Source organism: Lepidothrix coronata, unplaced genomic scaffold (assembly GCF_001604755.1).
Source record: "Lepidothrix coronata isolate B3197 unplaced genomic scaffold, Lepidothrix_coronata-1.0 Scaffold54, whole genome shotgun sequence".
Lineage (NCBI taxonomy): Eukaryota > Metazoa > Chordata > Aves > Passeriformes > Pipridae > Lepidothrix > Lepidothrix coronata.
In genome coordinates, this window is record NW_016690234.1 from 4957576 (window position 1) to 4981618 (window position 24043).

Sequence of the window (24043 nt, forward strand, 5' to 3'; positions counted from 1 at the left end):
GCAAGAATGAGCCTCTGCAGGAGCTGACCCAGGAAGGTCTGCAGAATACTTGAGGGCAGCAACAGTGTAAACTTATGTTGTTGTAAACATGGCCCTTAATCCATCAAAAGAAAAACATATGGATTCCATCTTTATTTATTTCTACAACAAGTCAGAGTCATCATGACATCTTTAAATACTTTGGATATTAGTGTGCTAACTCATGAACTAAAAAAGGCAAAACTTGACTCCATTAGAAGAAAAAGTCAGGCTCTTTTTTTGGCTTATTGCTCAACAAAAAGGAGAGTTTTCTAAACACTGCATTAAAATTAATAAAATTGTTTTGAAAAGTCCTATATTTCAATATTATTGCAGCTGCAATAATTAAGCATTTGGACATAACTTTGAGTCATGAAAATCCATCAACTTAACGTAGATTTAATTTACTAAAGCTGTTACATATATGCAAATGGTTTTAAAGTTTGGTTAATGGAAAAAAAGCCACTTGCTTAAAACATATGCATGAAGCAGTAATGCACATATATAACAAAGAGGAAAAAAATCTCAGTGTATGATACTGAATAGCTTTTATCCAATAAATATATATTAAGATTACTGAAGGTAAGAATAAAAATAGATTTTAATACAGACACTTGAATATAAAGGAAAATATATGACTGAATTGGCCATTTACCAACAGTATTATTCCTTCAGTGGAATGTGATATTGTATATATTTGTGACCAGTTACTGTTAGCAGTTTCCCTGCTATTTTAGAGCAACTGAAGCAAAGATGCCAGAGGTCTGCCTTGCCCCTGCCTTGGCCAAGCTTCTTCTCCCTCTCCCTTACAGCAGCACTCACACTGCTGGGACCGCACAGTGAGTTGGTTCTGGCACTGAAATAGATAAAATATAAGCCTATCAAACAACAACAACAAAAAACCCCAAAACCAAACAAACCCACAAACAAACAGTTTAGTTTTGTCTGTCTCAGCCTCCCAAGCCCTACTACTTTCTTTAAAGGCAGCACACATGTAACGATAGGGGGAGAGCAGGACTGTCAACTATATTGACTTAAACATCTGTACAATTATATCTTAAAGGCTGGATCATAGATTAACTCATATACTCATGTACTCAGAACAGAGGTAGGACATCTTGGGTAGAAGTAACATCAATGTCTTCCTGATGGCCCTAGAACTGAGGTCTGTACCCGTCAGCAAACATGAGGGAGAAGGCAGAGAATTCTAATGTGTGCTAGGCAATGGAGATGGACCAGTGTGTGTTTTGAGGGTTCATTTGCTCATATATTCAAGGCAAAGAAACACATACAATCCAATTTGAAGAGAGAAACCTGAGAAACAATAACATAAAGATTCTTAATGCTGTTTCCTAATAAGACATCGGACATCATTTTGCAATAAGTATGTAAATAAAATAAAATAAATAAAATAAAATTAAAAAACCCCTCAAAAACCACACAATTTTACACTGTCTGTGCAGAAACTTCCCAGCATGGGGCAGTGAGGTAATGGCCACTGCCAACATGGGTGGAAGACAATCACATCTGCAACACTGTGTCCAGCATAGGCCACCTCACTGTGGGAGAGAATGGGAGAAAAGAAGGCAATTTAGAGAAAAGCAACAAAATGAGGTTAGAGAAGGGAAAGAGATTTATGAGGAAAGATTTAAGAGAGGTAACAGACTGGCCAAATAATGACTAGGTAAGGGATATGAGGCATGGTAGCAGTCTATAAATATTTCAAGATATGAACACACAAATAAGACAAAAGAATTGTCTAATGGTGTTCATGGGATATAACTAGGAGTTACAAGATTAATGTAGAAAGGGAAAAATGTAGGATAAATATCAGGAAAACTTCTTGAAAGTAAAATGTCTTAAATTGGTTGAAGAAAGGAAACGATGTGGAGATCCTCTCTAGCATTCAGCAAATTTTGTAACAAAATAAAACAACGCACTAGCAAGTGTACCACGGAGAAAATGTCTGCATTTATGTGGAGAAGAGAACACAAAATTTCATTAACCTCAGTTAAAACCCAGGATGCCAATGAACAGTGAGTTAACAAGATAGGAGATATGAAAATTAGCAAATACGAGCAGTAGCACTACAGAAAGAGCTATTAAATTCTGCAATTTCAGCCTGAATAATAAGATAGCATTTACCTTTCTATACATGTCTGGCTACTCAAAATCAATTTGATAAAGCTGCTCTAATTTGTGTTTGTTAATTAATGATGGGTGCGTGTATACAGCTGCGCACGTGTAATTACAGATTAGACACGGAAAACTAGAAAGACTTGCAAAGAGAAATTTCTGAAAATATTTGCCAGAGTGTGCTTTCTTAGGGCCTGGTCCAACCCAAACGGGACTCTGTGGCTGTTGGCCACGTGAAGCTCAGTAAACTTCCTGTGCAAGGAATTCCAAGCAAACCCAACTCTGTGCTCCAGTTGAAACCTGCTCTGTGACGCAGGACGACCTGGCTGCTTAACTTGCCTTTATTGGAATATCACAAGGGAATTCATTTAGCCAGTTGTATAATAAGAGCCACAGAGAGTTTTGAAAGAGGCAAATCCAGCGTGAGCTGAAAGAAGTCACCAGGTTCTTTAGAAAGGTCACATGTTGTTTTATTTGTTGTTCAGGCTCTGATGGTTTCACTGGAAATCCTTCTGTGTAGCTTGAAAATTCTTTTTAACATATTTCTGTGCGAAATATGGGAAGGAGCTGTTGTTTTCCAGCTTAGTAACACAAAAGAAAAGTTGATGTCAGAATAAAGTCTAAAAAAGCTGTTGTCAGAAGAAAGTCTAAGAAGCTGCAGAACTAGACACATAATTCCTTAGAAGAAATATAGTGCAGTCTCATAAGTATGTGTACAGGGTATGAGCACATACGTACACAAATGCATGACAAACAGATCACAGATTATATTTAAAATGTTATTATGTGCTGTCATAAGCATGAATAGGTTTTTATGTCTTATAAGAGATGTAAGCAGTCATTCTGACAATGAGAATGATTTAATACAACAATGAACTCATTAATATAATATCCAATTATTTATATGAATGTCTCTTGTGTTCATATAGCAAATATGTTTTTGTTTAAATTATAATAGTATAATTTAGGTTATAATGTAAACATGGTATAACATTGCAGACTTTGCCAGAGTCACATTCATAGATATTGTGTATTTTTGTACAAATAAGAGCATTTAACACAAGCCCTATTATTCTCTTACTAACTTTTAGAATTAATTTCTCTCCACAAGTGAGTTGAAGCTGAAGTGAACCATGATACACATCTAAAATAAATATTTTACCAGTTCTGTGATAATGACTATGGTTAAAATACAGTTAATAATTTGCCATACCCTCTGGCTTACAGTTTGATCTCCCATATGTTTCAGGTTGTCTCTCATACAGGACAAAGCATATAACCCTTCCTCAGCCTCCTGATGGAAGGGCATAGCTACAGTGAATGAATGTTTTCTACCACAGCACATGTGTGAAAGTCACGTTCCTCTGCCTCATGAACCCACAACCAGCAGTGTCACACGTGGATGTGACAGGTATTACCTGCTGCCAGAGAGATGAAAGGCGGAGATACCTGAAATCCAAGGAGGATCAAAACAGGAGAGTCTGTGAGAACTTTACCTAACACCAACAACATATCAAGTACACTGAAGATAAAAACTTCATTCACTTCAGTGAATGTAAATAACATTTCCTTAAAAAAAAACAACGTACTTTTCTGCATCACCATTTTAATAATATTTCTTCTTTACTCTGGTTTTACGTTACTGAATTGAAATATTAGTACTTCATAGTCTCTTTCGTTCCACAATTATTGCAGTTCAATTATGCTCTTGCATATGTCAGGTACACTGCAGTCTAATTTAATCTTCATTACACATTGCCATATTGCAATTATACATGCTATCAAGAGTGTTAACACATATTTAAACCTGTTATTCCTTTGTCACTGATTTACAAAGAGGTACCTGAAAAGAAGCAGATGTCATAATTACGTGCTTATTCAGCTCATTTTATACCAAGTCTCAACGTAAATTGCAGATGAGCAAGGCATGTCCTGAAATTAATGTAGTGATAGTACACTAATGCTGTGATTCATTATGGTTTGTCAATGTGCTCCACTTCTGGAATGTGTGATAAAATTATATTAATACTGCACGGTAATGAGATTAATGAATTTGTACATGGGGAAGAATAATGGTTCCCTTTGTTAGACTATTGAAAAAATAACATATAGGTAATTAAAAAGAATTAGTCAAACTCCATACAACCCCATTTATATTAAATTAATTTGTCTGGCTTCATTTCTAATAATTGATCACTCTCTGTAAATTATAAAGCAATCTTCAACCATATGAACTACTACTACAGGAGGAGAGTTTCCAGAGTATTATGAACCATCAAGGTGGTCCCTGTGGGTTCATATTAATTAAGGTTTAACAGTTTGGAAAATTGTAGCAATATTTTATGATTCATGTAATTAAACTCTGTAACAAAACGTCACAACCACTAGTTATATCTGTGCCTATGATTTATATCTTACCCTTATTTCAAAGGAAGCAGGAGTAATGAAATATTCTTAAACACACAATCAAAGGAAAAATGTACTTGTTGTTTTTAGTGTTTCTAACTAATCACATTAGCATTTCATTGCCTCTACTTCAGGCACTAATGGCCACCATCAGACAGTGCAAATTAGATTAATTTAATATTCAACATCATAAGCTTTTTCAATAAAGCCTTGATTCTGATCTCTGACTCATTTTTCTCCTCTGTAATTCCACTTATTTCAATTGAATTTTCTCCTCTTTTCTGTGCCAAGGGTGCAGAATCTAACCCCTTCCTTCTTTGGTTCCCTATTACAGCTAATACTTGCTAGTGAAAGCTACTTCTGTGTATTTGAAGTCACAGATCTTCTAAACAAAACAGAACTGCAGTCTGTCATGACTGATGCCACATTTCAGAGTCTCACTGTATCATACTGAAAGACTTTGTTTGAAAATGGGTTCTCTTGCAGAAAATGTTCTTGCCTAATCTGCCATATTCAGTAATTTAGGCAACTAATATTCTTGCTTTTCTTTGCTTGTTGCTGAAGTTTCTCACTTTTAAATTTTTGTTACTTACTAAACATCAGCACTGAAGAGGAACTTTTGAAGTGAAGGCATACTTTTTTAACTGAAGAATTTGCAAGAAAGCTTTAGCCTTGACTGATTTCTCAAGTCTAAAAAGCCTGTTTTAAAACACCTGTAAAATTACTGGCACTCTCAGAACAAAAATCAACTCCTTTTTCATTTAATAACATCCTAACATACACTAGTTCTTAGAAACCCAGAAACTACAGCATCCAGGGAACATCTGTCCTGCTGTGTGTCATTTGCAATTGATGGCACATCTTGCACAGTGTGGCCCTGACATTGATAGTAGATGGCAGATCAGTCAAGCAGGGAGATGTCTAAATTACAGACATTTATTATAGACATTTGTCTACAATAAAGATAGTTTTAACAAATCAAGTACTAGATTTGAGACTAATACAAAGGCAGGGATCACGTATAAAACCCCCCCATTTTTCAAGGTTATACTTATTTCTATACCCAAATTTAATCTAGAAAGCAAAACTTTGGCTTTAAATAACTGTTTAATTATTGGGGTTTTTTTCCAAAATTTAAAAAAAACCCAAAAACAAACCACAACAAAAAAGTATTTATTTTTTTCAGACTGAGGGCTAGGCCAGAGTTATCTCAGCTTGTGAGCTGTGGCTTGTGTAGAGAATGCACATGGCTTGCATTGTGTGCAATGCACTCTGATGTGCCTTGTGGATTAATAGGATTCTCCTGCTTCTACAACAATACAAAACTCAGTTTTCTTGTAGAAATAGTATCTGTTTTCAATGATCTTTGTTCTCAGATATCACAGTAATGGGCATCAAATAAGTACCAGAGAAGACTCCTGGTTAGTGCAAATGAGCAACAAATGTAAGGCTTGATGTGAGACCACAGAAGTCCATTTAATTGACTGAGCAGGCTTCAGACTCGACTCTGATTGTAAAAGAGCACATTGCACCAACCAGTCTTTGAGATTTTCTGGATGAAAGAGGGCAGCACATGTGTTAGTGACATTGGGTCCATTCTGTAAGGTGACAGAAATCCCACAATTCCTCTAGGTACATTCTGACCCCAAATGGGGAGGGGGTTGTCCACAGAAATGGTGTCATTCTCTGCTATCTTTGCCAAAAGCCTGTTTGCTGTCAGGAAAATCAAAGTGGCTGCCCCTCTAAACTTCTAAATTATCATTTTTAAAAGATACAGCATTCTTAGTCCATCTTTGAATACCTCAGCTTAATAGTTTTTCATACCTATTCTGTCACCGAAAAGTGAGTTTCCAGTTCAGGTGTAAGCACTCCTAAAATCTGTTTTAGCCAAGTAAATAGAAATATGCACCATAATTACAGGGGGAAAAAATTACTCTCATCTGTTGGTATTCACATTCAAGCTTTACTTTTTGTGAGTTGGTTGGTTTTCCCCTCTGCATTATTATGCTGTCTTTTTCCTGGGAGTAAAATTTAGCCTAGGGCTCAAAGTAGCAGAAGATAACAATTCTATCCTAATCTAGTTATGACAGATTTAATATTAATGGGACTAAGAGGAAAATCAGTTTCCTGACAAATGATGATAAAGTGAAATCTTTAAGCAATAATAAAAATCAACATGCCATATCACGTCACTAGTCATTCAAAAGTGACAAGCAGAAACAATCTGCTGAGACAACATCCAACCACAAGCATAATCACATTTATGATTTAATTCCCATTTAACATCAATCACATCAAATTAATAACCACTCTCAAAGAAAATTAAATCCTAAGTGTATTTTTCCTTTAAAGTGTTATGATCAGAGAAGAAAGTCCTAATTAAATCTTAAACCAACTACATGTTTTATACATATGACACCTGTAACTTGGCCAGCATTGTGAATTGGCCCCATGTGGATTTTCATCATAAAAGGAACTGACAATCCCTTCTAGCAGCTGCCATAAGTTTGATTAACATGTAGCATATCCTTTTGTGAAAGTTCTTGTAAAGATTTTCCATTACTTTAATGACTGTGCAGCCATTTCGTTCTAGGAAAATACCAGGCTATGATTATTAGTGCTTGACGTGTAACTCGGAGACAAAGCTGCAAGCCAATGTTTATTCTGCTCTCCCTCTGTGCAGAGTGTTTGTCAACAAAAGATGTCCTGCTCATACCTTATTTCATCTTCCCAAGTGGCTTTATGCAAATGATAAGGGCACTGAAAAAGCAGTTTCTTTAAGTTGCTGTCATGGTTTAACCCCAGCCAGTCACCAAGTCCCACAAAGCCACTCATGTAACTCCCAAGCACTCAGATGGCTAAGTGCCATCTGCTGCTCATCTTCACCTGTAAAAGTGAGTCTGGACATCTAAGAACATAACTTGATGACCAAACTAACCTTCCCTGGAGCAGCAGACTCTTCTGGGAACATCCGAGCACAAACTAGTCCCAGGATTCTGCCTTTCCTTAGGTGTTTGGTATGTCTCACGTTTCTCAGCTAACAGAGAGGTTGGTTATGTGACAGAACAACTTGCCATCACTGCTTCAGATGATTGGGCCTTATAGAGACAGGAGACACTAATTTAAATACACTGCGATTGAAAGTGTAAAAGTTCTGGAGAAATAGATGGCATATTAAATATTGAAGATGTTCTTGGTCTTCATGCCAGCCCTTGTTATTTCTTTGTTTTGAACAATATTCAAACAATTTAAAAAATCCTGATGTAAAACGCAGGCTGGTGCTCCTGTACATCCTACATGGCATGGCAAAATAGCTCTTTATTTATAGACAAAATTGCAGATATGGGAGATCTGCTCCTCTATGTTAGTTCTTTACTTCCCATTCAAGAAAGCTGCCACTTGAAGAAAGAATGTATTTGGCAGAGAATGAACCAAGTGCACTAGATAATGTGTACTTTTCTGTATTCTTTTTATAAGGTTCAGCAAGGGAATATAGCTTGTTTCAGGGTCACAGATTCTGACCTAAGTCAAGCAAAAGTCAGTCACGATAAACCATATAATATACAACATATCCTTAAAACTACTCTTTGTAAATCACAGTCCTATGATGGCATCCAATTTCTTACTGCCTTTTTAAACTATAACATGTTACGGGATCTTATAACATACAAGTCTGTTATTAAAGATTCTGCTGAAATATTCAGGGCTAAATCAAGATGTGAAGACACCTTTTTTGAGACAGAAAATTGGCAAACACTCAGTACTATGCCTTACAGCAAGAAAAACAATCTTGCTGCAGCTGTTGTGTTCATCATAAAATTGGTGCTATAAAAATGTTACCTGAATACAAATGAAATTATTTTTATTTAAACCTCCCATATTGAGAGGTACATTTCCTCACATGACTATGAGATCTCCAAGGCTTGCTGTGGATATCTGGCATAAAGTGGTTATTTCATTCTCACTTAAAAGTTTCCTGAAATATCAAGCCCAGATTTGAATGCACTGTGTCACTAAAGGTGAGATTATGAGCCCCTTCAGCACAGCAGTGAGCAGCTACTCACATGTGTAGTTCCACTGCCTACACAGGACTTGGAGATGAATGGCTGCACACCAGGGTAAGTCTCGATCTATCCCTCACTGATTTCACATCTAGTCCCAGAAAGGAAACCACTCAGCACAAGAAAAGAGTTTCACACTCTGCTCATAACCACAGTTGTGTAACATATCTTCTTCATCTGAACTAATGGCTAATCATTTGAAATAATAAGATGTTCCTATGCATAACTGGGATTCAAAAATACAACATCCTATGAAAGAGCAATTTCTTATTGGACAGAAAAGAGGTTCTGTCACAGAACTAATTCTCCCTGGTTTTCCATGTCTTGGAAAGTGCAAACATTTTCTTAGAGAAATTCAGGACAACAGTACTTACACATATATCTCAGACAATTCTGAAAAGCATTTCGGCATCTCACTTCCACTTTTCTACTCGATTTCCACTTAATTTCATTAGGTTTCTCAAATACTTTTGAGGACCTTTATCTTAGGTACTTGAAGTTATGATCCTAAATATCAACTGCAGAGACTAAAATTTTACATTTAATTTTAGAAGTTTGTTGTCCACAAACCTCCACCCAATCCATACAGTAAGCACACCTCTGTACCAGTGACTCCACTCATTTCACTCAGGCAAGATGGCATCTACACCAGGTCAGTACTGGAGTGATTTGAATTTCTCAGATCTCTCAGGTGAAATGTACTCTGCTTTCACAGCTCAGGGCAAACTGCCCTGCTCTGGGTCCAGTGCAGCATATTGATTTGTTCTGTTGGTAACTTTATTATGGCAGACCATAAGCTTTGCACCTTGCAAATTATTTTATCAGTCTTTGATCTAGACATACATTTTGTCCAAGCATTCATAACTAAATTTGAATAAAATGCATATGAGTAACCACGCAAATAAGGATGATCCATTTGCATCCTACACATTGTGTAATGGTAAAAAAAATTCACATTAATTAATGTTATTCTTGTACCTTTTCAGTTTTCAATTACTGTTTTTCTCTTCTTTATGAACTAAAACTCATTTATTATTGGGCCTGAGCACTAGCTGGCAGCAAGGAGTGTTAACCAGAGACTCAGAAGGGGTGGATCGACACTTCCTCCCAGAGTTAAATGCAGGAAACCAGTCACATAAGCTGGAGGTTTGAGAGTATTAGCAGTTGGTTTTAGGGGAAATTAATCTTGTTCCAGAGAGTAAACCTATATGGCAAAATCTAGATCAAAATAAAGCACTGTACTAACGGTACAAGCTGGACAACTTGTAATACCAGAGCAACTTCCTCAGGGCTCTCTTGAGTTTCCCACAGACACACACTTTAAGCAACCCGTCCCTAAATAATCCATCAGCTTTCTTGTCAGCTCCTTTCTCCTTTTATTCTTTTCATAAATACCAGTGTTCTAATCCGAAATGCACAGAGATATGCCACAATCTGTTTTATCAAAATTTTGCTTAACCTGACAATATGTATAAAACATACTCAAGGTTTGGGACCATTTTGGTGGTGTTCTTCTTGACTAACCAAGGACATGCTTTATAAAGAACTCTTTATATTTATTTTCTTTTACTTTCATCAGAGGTCAGAACTGTACAGATCACCTCATCAGATTTAAATTAATGTTACACAGGCAGGCATTTACAAATTTTCAAAAATTACCCAAAGAAGGGTAACTTATTGGGTAAAGCTAGTAACTTGTCTGCAAAACAGCTTTCACTAGATGTCCTTCTGCTCACCGCACACAAAAAGCTTTGGGGCTCACCTGCATTCTGAGAACTGCTGTTAAAGATTTATATATAATTCCTGCTGGACTTCTGCCTCTGGCCATTTTTTTCCATCAAGTAAAACCTGACTTGGAGGCTGTTATCTGTGCCTTGGCCCATTGCATCTTGCTCCTACCTTTTAATGTTTAGTAGGGTGTCACTGATACTTGCCATATGCTCCGGTCTTACGTGGGTAGTCAATATGCTAGCTGTGTCTTTAGCAAGCATTTCACAAAGTAGTAGAACAGATTTTGAATGAGTATTTGGTAGTTAGGTCCTCAGCCCATATTGACTGCTAGCAATTTCCCTTCTAAAATTCTGTTAAAAAAAAAAGACAATGAAAAATCCTGTCCCAGTAGAATGACCTTGCTTTAAAGACATGTGGAGACAAGACAAACCATAGTCAACTTTTAATCCTGCCTTTCATAAATAAATCAAAAGGAAAATTATTGCAATAAAATTTAGAAAATTATTCTTCTTTAAACACAAGCCTAATTACAAATGAACATCAGCTATAGGCTATCAACTAATGCTGTTTATTACATTGATTATAACAGGGAATCCCTAGGGTTAGTTGATGAAATAAAGATTTAATTTGAGGGTAAAGCACAACAACAAAAATGTAGCTAATTGTAAACAATAGTATTACAAGTCCAGCTGAGTCCATCAATATGAAAACAGAAGTTAACCTCATCCTTCCACTACTGTAAACATATTAGATACTATTTATTGTGATTACATGTGTGTGGCCTGTTATAGCCTAAATAGGAACATTTTCGTGACTGAAAGACGTAAACATCAGATAACTAACATCATTTTTCCCATTTGAAAGATATAAACCCTAAATATTAATTTTAATAGTAAGGTTGGGAAACCACATACACCAAAATTATTGCAATAATATCCACTGCTAGTAAAATACTTGAGTTCTGAGACGATTAAAAGTACAGGTGGGATTCAGCAGGAGTTTATATGCTATCCTGACACATGTCATAAACAGATTTTATACAAAAAAGAATACAGATTTTCCACCAAAGCAGAATGAGTCACAGTAATGGAAATTAAGAAAAACAAAAAAAACAAAAAACCAAAAATAAACAATCAACCAGCCAAACCTTCCTGTGGTGGAAAACATGGCTTGTAAAGAACAGAGCGGAGCAGGAACACCCTGCAGGGTGCGGACAACGCGCAGTCACTGCAGGTAGGGAGGCCACGCCACTCTCCAGTTGTGCCGTGGGGGTTCAGCACTCCCAGCAGTTCCTTTGGGGTCAGTCTGAGCTCAGCAGACCAAATTCACCCCACACCACCTCAAGCAAACAAAGCCATGTCCCCAGCACAGCCAGGCTGTCCTTGAAGGCAAACTAGCTGCTTTGTATGACCTAGAGCCAAACTCAGGGGCTTTCCTGGAGCCCAGCATGTCCTGCCTAGAGCTCCTGGCCAGAGCAGGCTCCCTTCGTGGCTCAGCATTGCACTGTAGCTAGTAACCTCTTCAGGCACTTAGCAGGACTCCAGTTTGTTTTGGTACTATGGGCTACACAATCTGAATATTGTCACGGATACCCATCACCAAATCTAACAGAAAAGTGACTTCAGGGGTTCTCTGTGCCTGTACTGCACCCTTGCTTTGCCAACACTTGACACCCACAAAGCTGTGTTATTTTTGGGGTAATGCCAGGCACCTCTGAGGGGATATTTTTTGTACTTTCATGACATTGCAAACGACTGTGGTTAGACATGACTTGGAAAACAGCAAGACTCAGCTAACTGCCAGGGATACCCATTTACCTTATCCCTTTCCTTTCAAAGGTGTTACCAGAGACAACCACTGACATGAAACGATCAGCACTTTGGAAGTCTGTTTCAAGAGGGGAAATCATGAAGGGACATTGTCTGATTTGTAATCTGAAACCACGGCAGATTTGCATAGCAGGAATAGAGTCTGTGTCTGGGTTACAGCCTCCCGGTTTGAATCTACATTTTCACCAAAGGCAGTCCTTTCATGTTTTGAAATTCATCTGGAAAAAACTTGGATTTCTTAGGCAGTTTGCTCCACACTGCTTTTTCCCATGCTGTTCCTTGTTTCCAAGCTGTCTCTACTACTATTATTTTAAACTTTTCTCAGTATTGCTTTTACTCTAATATTTTAATATTGCATGCATTTCATATCAGCCATCCTTAAGAGACTTTTTTTCCTGCACTGTTTTTCTTGACATTGTTATCGTTACTGTAAGCATTGCTTTGAATAATCAAATGGTGGCCTGTAGACACTGAAAGAAGAAAGGTCAGATACTGTATATGACATATGATTTGCACATCCTTGAAAGGGAAATGAGTCATCTACATAATACAAACTATAACTCAGTTGCATATGACTGAGATGCTAAAGATAAGATATGTTTATAAATGAATAAACTTCCTGATTATTGTGATATAGTAGGGTAAAATTTAAAAAAATAAGACTTTCATTTTGTGTAGCAATCATGCACTTTAAAATAATACTGAAGTATTGATACACAATGTCCATATGATTCATAGCACAATCCACTTATTCTTTGCAGACCCTTTTTAAGTAGAAAAGCATCAGTTGCTTGTTGCTAACAGCTGAATCACTCAGAAATGCAAAGTATACTTTTGCAGTATGGATAAGAGCACTCTGCTTCCAAGTATTACTACTTGGATACCCTAAGAGTTCAACATTCCTACTTTGGCACAGGGATCATAAAACATAACAACATCTTTTAAAAGAGTCAGTAAAAAAAAAAGAAATAGAAAATAAGGCTTATCAAACCAAGATCAAAAATATAACTATTTGTCATTTCCAGCTCTTCCCACAGCACCCAGTAGTGTGAGCAGATCCTCCAAGAAAAAACTACTCTCCTACCCAACCAGACAAGGAACTAAGTGCAGAAGCTAATCTTCTCAGCTCTTTAAAGCAGTGACCAGATACTTTCATTGTCCTTCTATTCCACCCGAAACCACAGCAGAGAGAGAGAGAACATGTCTGGGGTGGGCAGTCTTTGAAAAGGCTGAGACAGTGGGGTCAGCTCTCATGGACCTCCCAGCACTGGCAGCACATGTGAACCATGATGGCTCATTCTCCAACTGCTGCTAGGGAGCACCTGCCACAGACAGCATTGTCTCCTCTGGACTGTGGCTTTATTCAGAGGGGCCAAGCAGACAGATTCAGCAATTCAGCAGCTACAGAGGAGCTTCAAAACAGAGAGAAATATTAAGAACATCACAGCTTCCCTTCCTTCTTCGCAGTGCATTTGGTGATCACCTTGGCTCACTTCCACGCTGCACAGCAGTTGTGAGTATTTGATCTTTGGCTGGGATACCTCACTGCCTTCCCCAGATGAAAAGTTCAACTCAGCTAGGTGATTAGGAGTCCAGTTTGAAAGCACAGCAGGATAAAGAGCTCAGATTAAAATCAGAAATATTCCAAACACCACAGCTCTGAGAGGGCTGAAGTTGAAATTAAACATTGGAGTCAGCACAATGCAAGAAATTCACAACCAACTGGTGTATATCTTGCATAATAAAAGTTTAACCACATATGTTCTCAATATACAGGGTAGAGACCCAAATATGACCTGGATAAATACACTGTAATATGAACCAAAACCTTTGTTGCGTACCTTCAGCTTCGTAATCTACAGAGCTGAATCTCTGGACTGCAGAGAGCTGAGCCTCAACAACAAATATCTCAATTTATCTGTCTAGTTGTTTACAAACAACTGATAATTATTTATGCTATCACTGCAGCTGTAATGTATTTTATCAGTTGCTGCATTTTTTTTCACTTTGTATGGTCTTTCAACTGTCATAAACCAGTACAACAATCTGTCAACATGAAATAATTAATAATTATTATGTGAGTGACTGATTTACTTTGGAGAACATGAAAGGCCATGAAACCTGGAGTTTCCTGGTCTACACAGTGTGCACAAAGGAAATGAGCATAAGCAATCACTGTCAGCTGTACTTGTAAGTAAGAATTGAATCATTTATCTGTCTGCATGTATACATTATCATCATCTCCCACTCTGAGGTAAGCCCTAATAGCACTTTATGGTACAAAAATAGGTTGTTACAAATATTTCATAAAAAATACTACCCATTTCTTTTGAGAAGGATAGCTGAACATGTACATATTTAGCATAAAGAGGGAACTTTAAAAATTTTATAATTTGGCTCTAGGACACATTTAGGTTTTGTCTGCACTAATCAAATTCAGCTGAACTCCAGATCTCATTAAAATTGATACTGCACGGTATAGTAATAATAATTTATTTAAATGCTTATTTCCTTCTTTTGTTTTCCACTTATTTTCTTTTTGTTCAGTATTAAACACCTGCCAATATGTTCAACTATTTGGGGGGGTATTTTCCATCAGAATGCTGAATTTATTCCCTAAGCTTAATTTCTAGACACAAAACAATTTAAATCAATCATACTATACTGTTTTGCTCTAATTAAATTTACAGAAAACCTTCTTTTGATCTAAATGGAGACAGAGCATACACTGAAGGCTGTCACAATTTAGTGTTTGTCACCACTTCAGCAGAAATCTAAAAATCAAGGTAAAGCCTGAAAGTTTTTTTGAGCAATCATACAATTCAAAATAAATTTTCCGATTTACTTTCCATGAAAGAAAGATAACACGGTACCAGGGTGTAAAGAAGTGCAGTAAAAACATTTATAGATTGTTATTAATGTAACACATAAGGCTGTATGAATAATCAATTGTTTTGAATAGAGGCTAAGCAACTTACTGAAAAATGAAATGACAATTTTTTTTTCCTTGGTGAAATAAATGAGATTTAAATATAACTAACTATAAATAAAAATAATTATATATTAAATACAATATAATGAAGTATAAGTAAAGCTAATTGTGGTATAATTATGTATAAATACCTGGAGTTTGCTCAGAACAAAGTTATGCTTGCAAAAAAGTTAATTTTGATCAGGATATTTTTATCTTGTGAAGTTGAGGCTTTTTGTTCAATGAAGCATCTTTGAGTGCAACACACCTATGAAAAGCTTTGTATGATATGGGAACCTGTGAAATGCCTGTGGGCTGCAGGAAGCAGGAGGTCCTTTCTAAAATTGCATCCAACGCTCCCAAGTGACAACAAGGCCGTTTCCTGGATCCTTTGCATACCTCAGAAGCCTAAAGGCTTCTGACTCACCCCAAGCAGCCTAAACACCGAGATCAACCCACAGGGTTGACCAGACCAGAAGTGGGAAAGTCTGGAGGAAATGCCCTTCAGAACATCAAATTCAAACGGACTCAATCGAAATTTTTCTTTCGGGGTCCAGAGTTAAATTCAAGTGTGGACAAACCTTTCAATTCCTCCTCAAACTGACTCCTCCACAACCTGACTGCTTGTTCTACAGGTACTGCTCGAAGGGGCAAAAACGTATGAAAAACCCTACGGATTGCAAAAGGCAGATGGGAGATACTTGACACCAAGTATTCCTTTGCCCCAGTCTTCCCTCCTGGCTGGCAGGCTTGTATCCAGCATGACCCACTCCACTCTTCCCTGCTTGCACTGGCTGTGCCTGCCCTGGTGCCGATGCTCCTGCCATGGGCAGGAGGGATGGAGCTGAGCCAAGCCCTGCCCTGCTCCACCTCCCTGCACAGGCAGAGCTGCACACTAGGTCTGAGACAACACTGGACTCCCTGAAGAGCTCTGAACCTTTCACCGTGTTCCTCTCTTTCTCCATTCCTTCTGCTATACTGGACTTTAAAAACTATCATTTAAAATTTAATTTATGGGCGTTAAATCAGGAAAAGTAACTTTAAAGTCTTGCCATCGCTGGGGAAGAAAGGGAGCGTATACCCAAGCAGGCTTTCTCCCAGACTGCTTTCTGGTACTTTTTCCAATAGAATGCTAATAATTATGTTAAAAAGCTAATTTAAGAAATCCAATTTTTGGAAAATGGGTTTTCAAAGGGCACATTTAGCAACTAGAGAAAGTTCGATCTGATTTCCCCATTAGAAGAGGAAGGAAAATCCAATTTTAATCTATTTTCATTCTCTTAAAAAGATGATATATAGAAGTTACTTTGAAAATCATCCTTTCAAAGCAGAACCTAGTATAAGCATGTGCTAACTTGCAAAGTGCAATTAAACTGTTCCGATAATTCTGCCTGAAAAAATTAGCAGGAATATTGAGAAGGCAAGTTGTTTTCAAAATGTCCATGGCAGAAATGCTTCTGTGTTAAGCTGGTATTGATTCTGAAACAATCTTACACATGATAAATGAGAGCACATTTAGGAGAGGATTCAGTCATAAGAGCTCACAAATCAATCAGCTTGTCAACAGGCAGACCAAATTCAATTTTTATTCTTAGTAAACTCTTATTTGGTGGTAGGCCATTGTTTACTTTGAAATTGCTTTACAAAGGAATGGGGGAGGAGTGGAAACATGGGAAAGACAATCTTTCATCAACAAATTAGAAGTTGGTATTTTGTTTAGGGCTGGGACAAGGAAAACCTGATTGTCTCTTGGGTAATGCAAACCTTTTATCTCCTTATGGATGATCATAAACATTTGGTCATGTAATGCCCTTTATCTGCAGCAGCATTTCATGATAATTCTCATACAGTGAGACATGGCATCACTAATTTGTAACAGAGCACAGTGCAATTGGCACGTCATATTCTAAAGCAACAACCTGATGTACGCAAGAGCTGCTGCATCTCTTGCCAAGCCATGCTATGTTTCTGACAAGCAGTTTGCATTCTGTTCTGATGGCTCAAAATGAAAATTGAAGTGAAATGACACGGTAAAGAAAAAACACTAAAAAATCCCACAAATCTATTCCCCAGAATTCTCAGTCTCTGCTGACTCTGAGAAAACCATCAACAGTAAGCTGGATGGAACCTGAAAGGTTGTTGGAACATCTCCCATTTAACATAATTTAATTATTCAACCTATTAGGGACTTCACAGTGATATCACTACTTGATTTCTGAAATGTCATTACTTCAATCCAGAGCCTACCATGACAGCTACAGGTAAAATCCCTGATCCTCTCTACGAGGCTGCTCAGTCATGTCCTGCTCACCATCCTACAGACAATTGTTTCTGCAGAGGAAAGTAGCCTAAACAAAAAGTGGGAGTAAGTCAGTTGCTGGGCCTTGCATGGAAGACTCTCCCATTAGGAATCCAAGCCAAGACTTATTAAATCAAGGCATCACAGAGAGCTATACTATGGGAACAAATACAGATATTCTGAGTCAGGGGTGATGCAAACATGATTTTTTGAGATTTCTCTTTCAGGATTAATTTTGGAGAGCAGAAATCAGAATATGAACTATTCTCATTGCTTTCTACCTTCATTACAACTAAAATGAGAAGTTGGAAGTTTTGGAGACAAAGGCTTTGTAAACACAGGACAGACTTCATTGGTGTTTTCTTCTCTAAGCACAAGCCTGTTCTCTGTCACGATTCTTCCCTTCATTACCTCCTTTGCCTTTGGATAGCTATAAGAATGTGACAGTCTAGACAGTACCACAGTTGGATTTTACCTCAACCTGTTGGTTGATAAAACTAGAAATCCACCAGGCCCATGTATTTCTGGAAAGTACACATCTATTTGATTTTTTTCATCCAGTCAATATTAGTTATGTTCCTGCAAAGAGTATTTCTGAAGGTGCTTATGGAAGAGGACTTTGTGTAGATTTAGCACACAGGGCCAGACAGATGTCATATAGAACTGACATTTGGAGCATAGATTTATCCAATAAGTGACCTGTTCCGTAGTAAATTAATTGGTGTTGTCACAGACACCTACCAGGAACACAAACCTGCTGGAATTGGTTTTAGTTTTTATTCAGTGGGGAGCCAGACTTGGGAAAATCCAGCTGATTTGTTTTGGTTCCTTAATCTTATTTGTTTCTGCCATTGTACTATAACCAAATAAAAGACTAAAATAAAACCCCAAATATGAACATCTCTAAATACTGCAGTCAGAATTTGTAACAGGATGTGAATTTCCTGGCTGAGCTTTTAAAGTTGCATCCAGCTGACCCAGAACTGCAACTCCAAACATTCAAAACTAAATAGTTTCCAAAATCGTAGTCGCAGTTGGAAATCTAGGGATAGTAATACATAGGCTTAAACACATATGTTGTATGAAAGACATCAAGATTGTGGAGAATATAGAGGATAACTCAGACAGCCTGAGCTCACTAAAGAAGAAGATACGGACAAGTAAAAGTAATCTAGAAGATAATATATTTTTAGTCTGTAAGGGTTCCATACTTCAATAATTACCATGATGTCTTATGTCTGAAGGTGAGTGAATCTTAAAGGACTCTCTCAGCAGCCTGGGAAAACATGTCTTACAGACACTTTGAAGATAACAACTATAAGATCATTAAACATCTTCCAACAAGTTCAACTCCTCCTCCTTTCTCCTGTCTCTTAAAACAATCAAACTTACAGGAAACCCCTAACAAACAAAAGCATTTGGAGGAAATATTGTGTTCTGCTTCTTGTGGTGTAAAGGAAGAAGACGAGAGTATCTCATTTCACTGTTGTGTTTTAATGAGAAAAACTACCCCTTTGCTTTTTATCCTTCAAACTCAGAGCACATGAGAGGCACACTGGAACCCAATAATACTTCCTTGAATGACCAGTAAAAACCTGTTAGTTCCATTCATTTTAAAATAATAAAAATTACCAGACTCCCATGTTGAACTGAGCAATCTGTTAAATGCAGGCACTGGTAATGACATTACTTGAAGAGTAATTAATTCTTACATGACTTGGAAGTATGTATTCAACTAATATCAGACATGAAGGTATTTGTTGAATTTTATTGGATTTTAAATACAGGTAATTTGTTTTCATTTCCTTCTTTATCATAGATACATAGCTTTTCCATTTTTACTATATAAAATTGGAGTATCATATTCTCTGTTGAAAGCAATATTAAATTACTTTTAGGAAACAAAGAATATTATATATGGTTTTTTTCTGATCTGTTCTTAACCAGAATAAAGCTGCACATCTGGTATACTTTAGTTTTGGGATATGGAATATCTCTGTCTTTCCCAAACATTGTCTACTGTAAACCAAACTGAACAACTTTCGGAAGTGTTCCTTTTTCACTGAAATTTGAACCCTATGGAGAATGCTTGGCATATGGATTAAAAATGGATGTGAAAAACCAGTCATGATTGGAACAAAGGGAATGTTTTTTTTTTAGACCACAGGAATGGATAGAAAGTTGAAGGTGCAATCTATCCTAGCTTCAGTTGTTAGGATATATAATTTAGAAATCAGGACTGAATCTAAGTCAAGGTGATAAATGAAGACAGCATACTTAGAAATGATGGCATTCAGGAAGAAGTACATAGGGTTGGGGTTTTTTATGGATTCTAAGTGCATTTTCATAGTGGAGTCGAATTTACAGTGCGAGGATACATATTTCAAATGACACTGAACTTGTACTGTTTATTTCTTAACTGAGTCACAATTACAGAAGAGACAAGCAAAAAGATGGTCTTTGCCATTGTGTTTCTGCATAAACAGTAAATGCAAAGTTTATGTGTTTAAATGCAGGTAACACAAGCTTAAGGTTATGCTAATTCCTGACACAAACTGAAGAAACACCCTATGCTGTACAATTACAATATAACTCTCGGGGGTTTATTACAGAGTAACAGAGCACTTCCTGCATAAAATTCATCAGCAAGAGTAAAATCCCTTCCCATAGGATTAAATTCAAACCGACACTATTCACTTTTATCTAAGTTTTGTGTTTGAAGAATGGAAAATAGCCTAGCCAGCTGTTCAGCTGCACTTTTTTATCTGTGGCTCTGAATGACTGAAGGAGAATCTGATTACACAATACAAAGATCAAAACATCAGCACACTTTTTTTGTTTGTTTGAAATAACAAAAAAACCTAGAAACATCTCCAACCTGCCCTGTGGAACTAGAAAGCCAAGGTAAAGCAGCACAGGCATGAAAACAGCGTTGGTATGGAGAACCCAAAGCCTCACATACATACAAACACTGATTGAACCTCAAAACTCCTATGCTAAATTGAATTGTTCATCTAATCCCTCTGAACCTATACTGAGAGGAACAGAAATAGGAAAAAGCATTTTTGTTTCCTTCATGGATCTTTTTAAACTATGGCAGAAGCAATGGAGGTCAAGCATGGCCTCATTTTATGGATTGCTGTTCAATGATAGGCTCAACAAAGTGGAAAAATATGCACTGATTAGAGAGTTGGAGAGAACAAGCCTTTAATTTCTATTGGACAGCATCTTCCCTTCCTCCTCATTCGTTTTATGATGCATGCCTTCAATTGCAAACTACTATAAAAAGCTTCCTGAAATTCTTGGCACTGCCAGAGATCTGATTCCACAGTGGCTTCCAGTGATTAACAGAATGCTAGAAAGTGCAAGACAAACAAAGATCAGGTGAATGGGGAACAGAAACTAGAGTATCATAAAAAGTGCACATAAAGTACATTCCGCCAACAGAGCCAACACTTATAAAAGGAGTGTAGTTTTTGAAAGGTGATCCCTCTCATTCTGAGCAGAAACCAGATGAATTTGTAAAGACTGTATTTTCTGTGTCTATGAATATATTTTTGTAAAAATCAGAACTGTAGCTTAACTAGCAGAGCAAGCAACAAACACTTTAAAATTCACTTGTTTCACTAAAATCTCAGTCTGCGTGTGAACTCTTTCACTGACCAATAGTAAACTTGATCATCTGCAAATAAATTATTAAAATGCTAACTATAAGGTTGTACATTATAAATCCTGACTATATTATAATTTTTGTTCCTCCGAGCAGCTCCTTAAAATGCATATTTAACTAATTTATCCTACACTTTGTGCCCCTGTGGCCCTGGAAGGTGAAGCAACATCGCTCATAAGAAATATTAACACTGGCTGTTTATCAAGGCATCTGTGAAATACAAAAGCAATAAAAGTGCTAGTGTGCACACTCATTTACTATTGAAATATCACAAAAATTATTCAGTGTCAGAAATCTAATTTTGTATGATATTTCTATATATTTTAGCACTTAATTTTTTCAGTATTACTGAATTAATATGCTTTGAATACCCCTGTAGCTACAGTGGAAAAATGGACCAACATACTTATTTAGTGCTGCTACCCAAATCCATTAGACAAATTTTCTTTACAGCAAAGCATTGATGAATGAAATGTCCCATGTTAATGTAAGAATAATCAATTTAGAATGCTTATGACAATTAACAAAGCTGGAGATAAGCCTTGAAAGCACCATGCTTTGTCAGTCCTGATTTGGATTAAACTTGCACTAATAGGATCATTTTTCTTCCAAAAGGTACTCTTTTTAGGCAGACCTATCAATTAATATGAATTATGCATGTATAAAAGAACTAATGTCATTAATTAGACAAATTAATTTTTATGATGCAGTGAATAGACTAACACCAGATTATATGAGATATCATTCTCCCAATTCATACGTATTTGGAATAAATGAATAGTTTACATTTGCATGGTTATTACAGAATCAATCATTATTAATCAGTGACACCATATTGGACAGTTTAATATAATCTGTTTTAACTTTCTCATGGTGACCAGGTATATTCAGTTCACACTTTCGAGGACAAAGTTTTACTCGGACTCGCATTCTTTCACTGGGAATAACTCTATATACATCCCAGGGAAATACAAGCACACTGTGTTGTGTGCTGTGTATTTCAGTGTATTTGTGATGATAAAAAGGGGGAAATTAAATAAATATAATATAAGTCTTCTGGCATCAATTTTAGCTGTAGAATTGAAAACATTCAAAAATTTAGAGAGGCTTGTGTTAATGCTGGTCCACACTTTGATCCTGAAACACTGTTTTATTTCAGCCACTAGTAATTTACCACTCATTGCTTCCTTTTGCCTTTAAGCCTAATGCATATATGTTTCAAAGCGCACTGAAAACCTTCACAAACTAAACCAGTATATTTAAAAAATCAGGCTCTTGGAATCCCCAAAAGTGCTTGAATTTTAAAAGTTTGAGTATTTATATGGTAGATATAATTCTGCAAATATTGTTTTAAATCATTGCCTAATAGCATCTCCTACATGGAAAAGATAATATAACGATTTCCATTCAAATGTGTTAGGAACTATTAAACACTTATTAAAGTTATTTTAAAACTTTGCTTGCTTTGCATTTAATGAAGTGAATGAAGGATGGAAAAACCTACACACTTTACGCACATTCAATTCTTAAAAATTACTTCTTGCCACATACCACCTTTTATCCACTATTTATACATTGGCTGTAGCCAAATATAGGGAAAAACTTATTCCCTACTACCTTACTTGGCTTTCAGAGAAATAGGATAGCAAACCCTCAGAGAGGAAAGTATTTAAATGACCAGCCCTGCTCTGATAAAGCTCTAGTCTTGGGGAACATGTCCTCTTGGTGAACTACTGGGAGACAGGAAAACCAGCAACTGCGGGCCCAGCCCCCAAAGACTAATAAACCCCCCAGCCCTATCAGGGATAGCTTTTCCCAAAGAAAACTAAGGGGTCACAGTCCAAGGAAAGAGCTGCTCCGTGTCATGTGACAAACCTCTTGTATTTCCAGGCTAAATTTATTCCTGGTCAGTTTATAGTAGCTCCCGGCTCCACAGCCACAATGCTGGCTCTGTGTCTCTCATCAGTCCCTGTTTTGTCAGGCTAACCAAGCCAAATCCACTGAGCCCAGTCCCACAGAAGAGAACTCCCTGCCCTCCTACAAATACCTGCAGCCCTTCCCTGGACCTGCTCTGAGTCTCTCTTGGTGATGGCTGAGCAGATCTGGAAGCAGGATCTCTCAGGTGCTACCAATCCCTCAGAAGGAACACGAAACCCCCCCTCTGCCTGGAAAGGAACGAGAATCTTGCCTGTATAGACCTGAGCACCATCAGTAGGATATTGCACACAATTTGTGGCATTTGCAGTGTCTTACAAACATGTCACTCTGGCTTTGCTTTATTCAAGGCTCTTGGTTTGGATTTATCCTTGGATTTTCTAATTTGAAATGAGAGGCTATGCAGGATATACACAGGAAAATGCAGGGTCAGCTGAAACATCGAAGTGTGAACTTCAAGTCTGCTATTTTTAACTCAGTGTGTCACCCTAGCACACAGAAAGCCAAAACTAGTTTTGGACACCATGCAAAGTCCTTATTAAAACTCCCGTTAAATGATGTGCTTCAAGGAGAGTTTAGTAACTTCCAATAAAAATTAGAATAGTAGAGAAGAAGAATGCTGAAATGTCAGTAAGAAGGGTCAGACATCAAAGAGTCAGACAGTACAACACTTTTACATGGAAGTAAATAATCATGTGGAACTGAACAAAAAAATTCTTTTTTAATTGATACTTCATAATGCGTTTGTACCAATTAACCTATAATCAAGATTTTTTCCAAAGTCAGAAATGCACAGGAAAGTAAAGAAATTTTCATTAAGCAGCAAAAGCATAAACAAAATACAATTTTCTCTTTAGCAAGCAATCAGTAAGTTGTATAACAGCTTTCTTATTGGATCAAACTTCAAACATAAAGGTATGTTCTGGTAGATGATTAATTATAATTAATAGATGGGAGGCATGGACAGGTCGAAGCAGATGTTGAAAA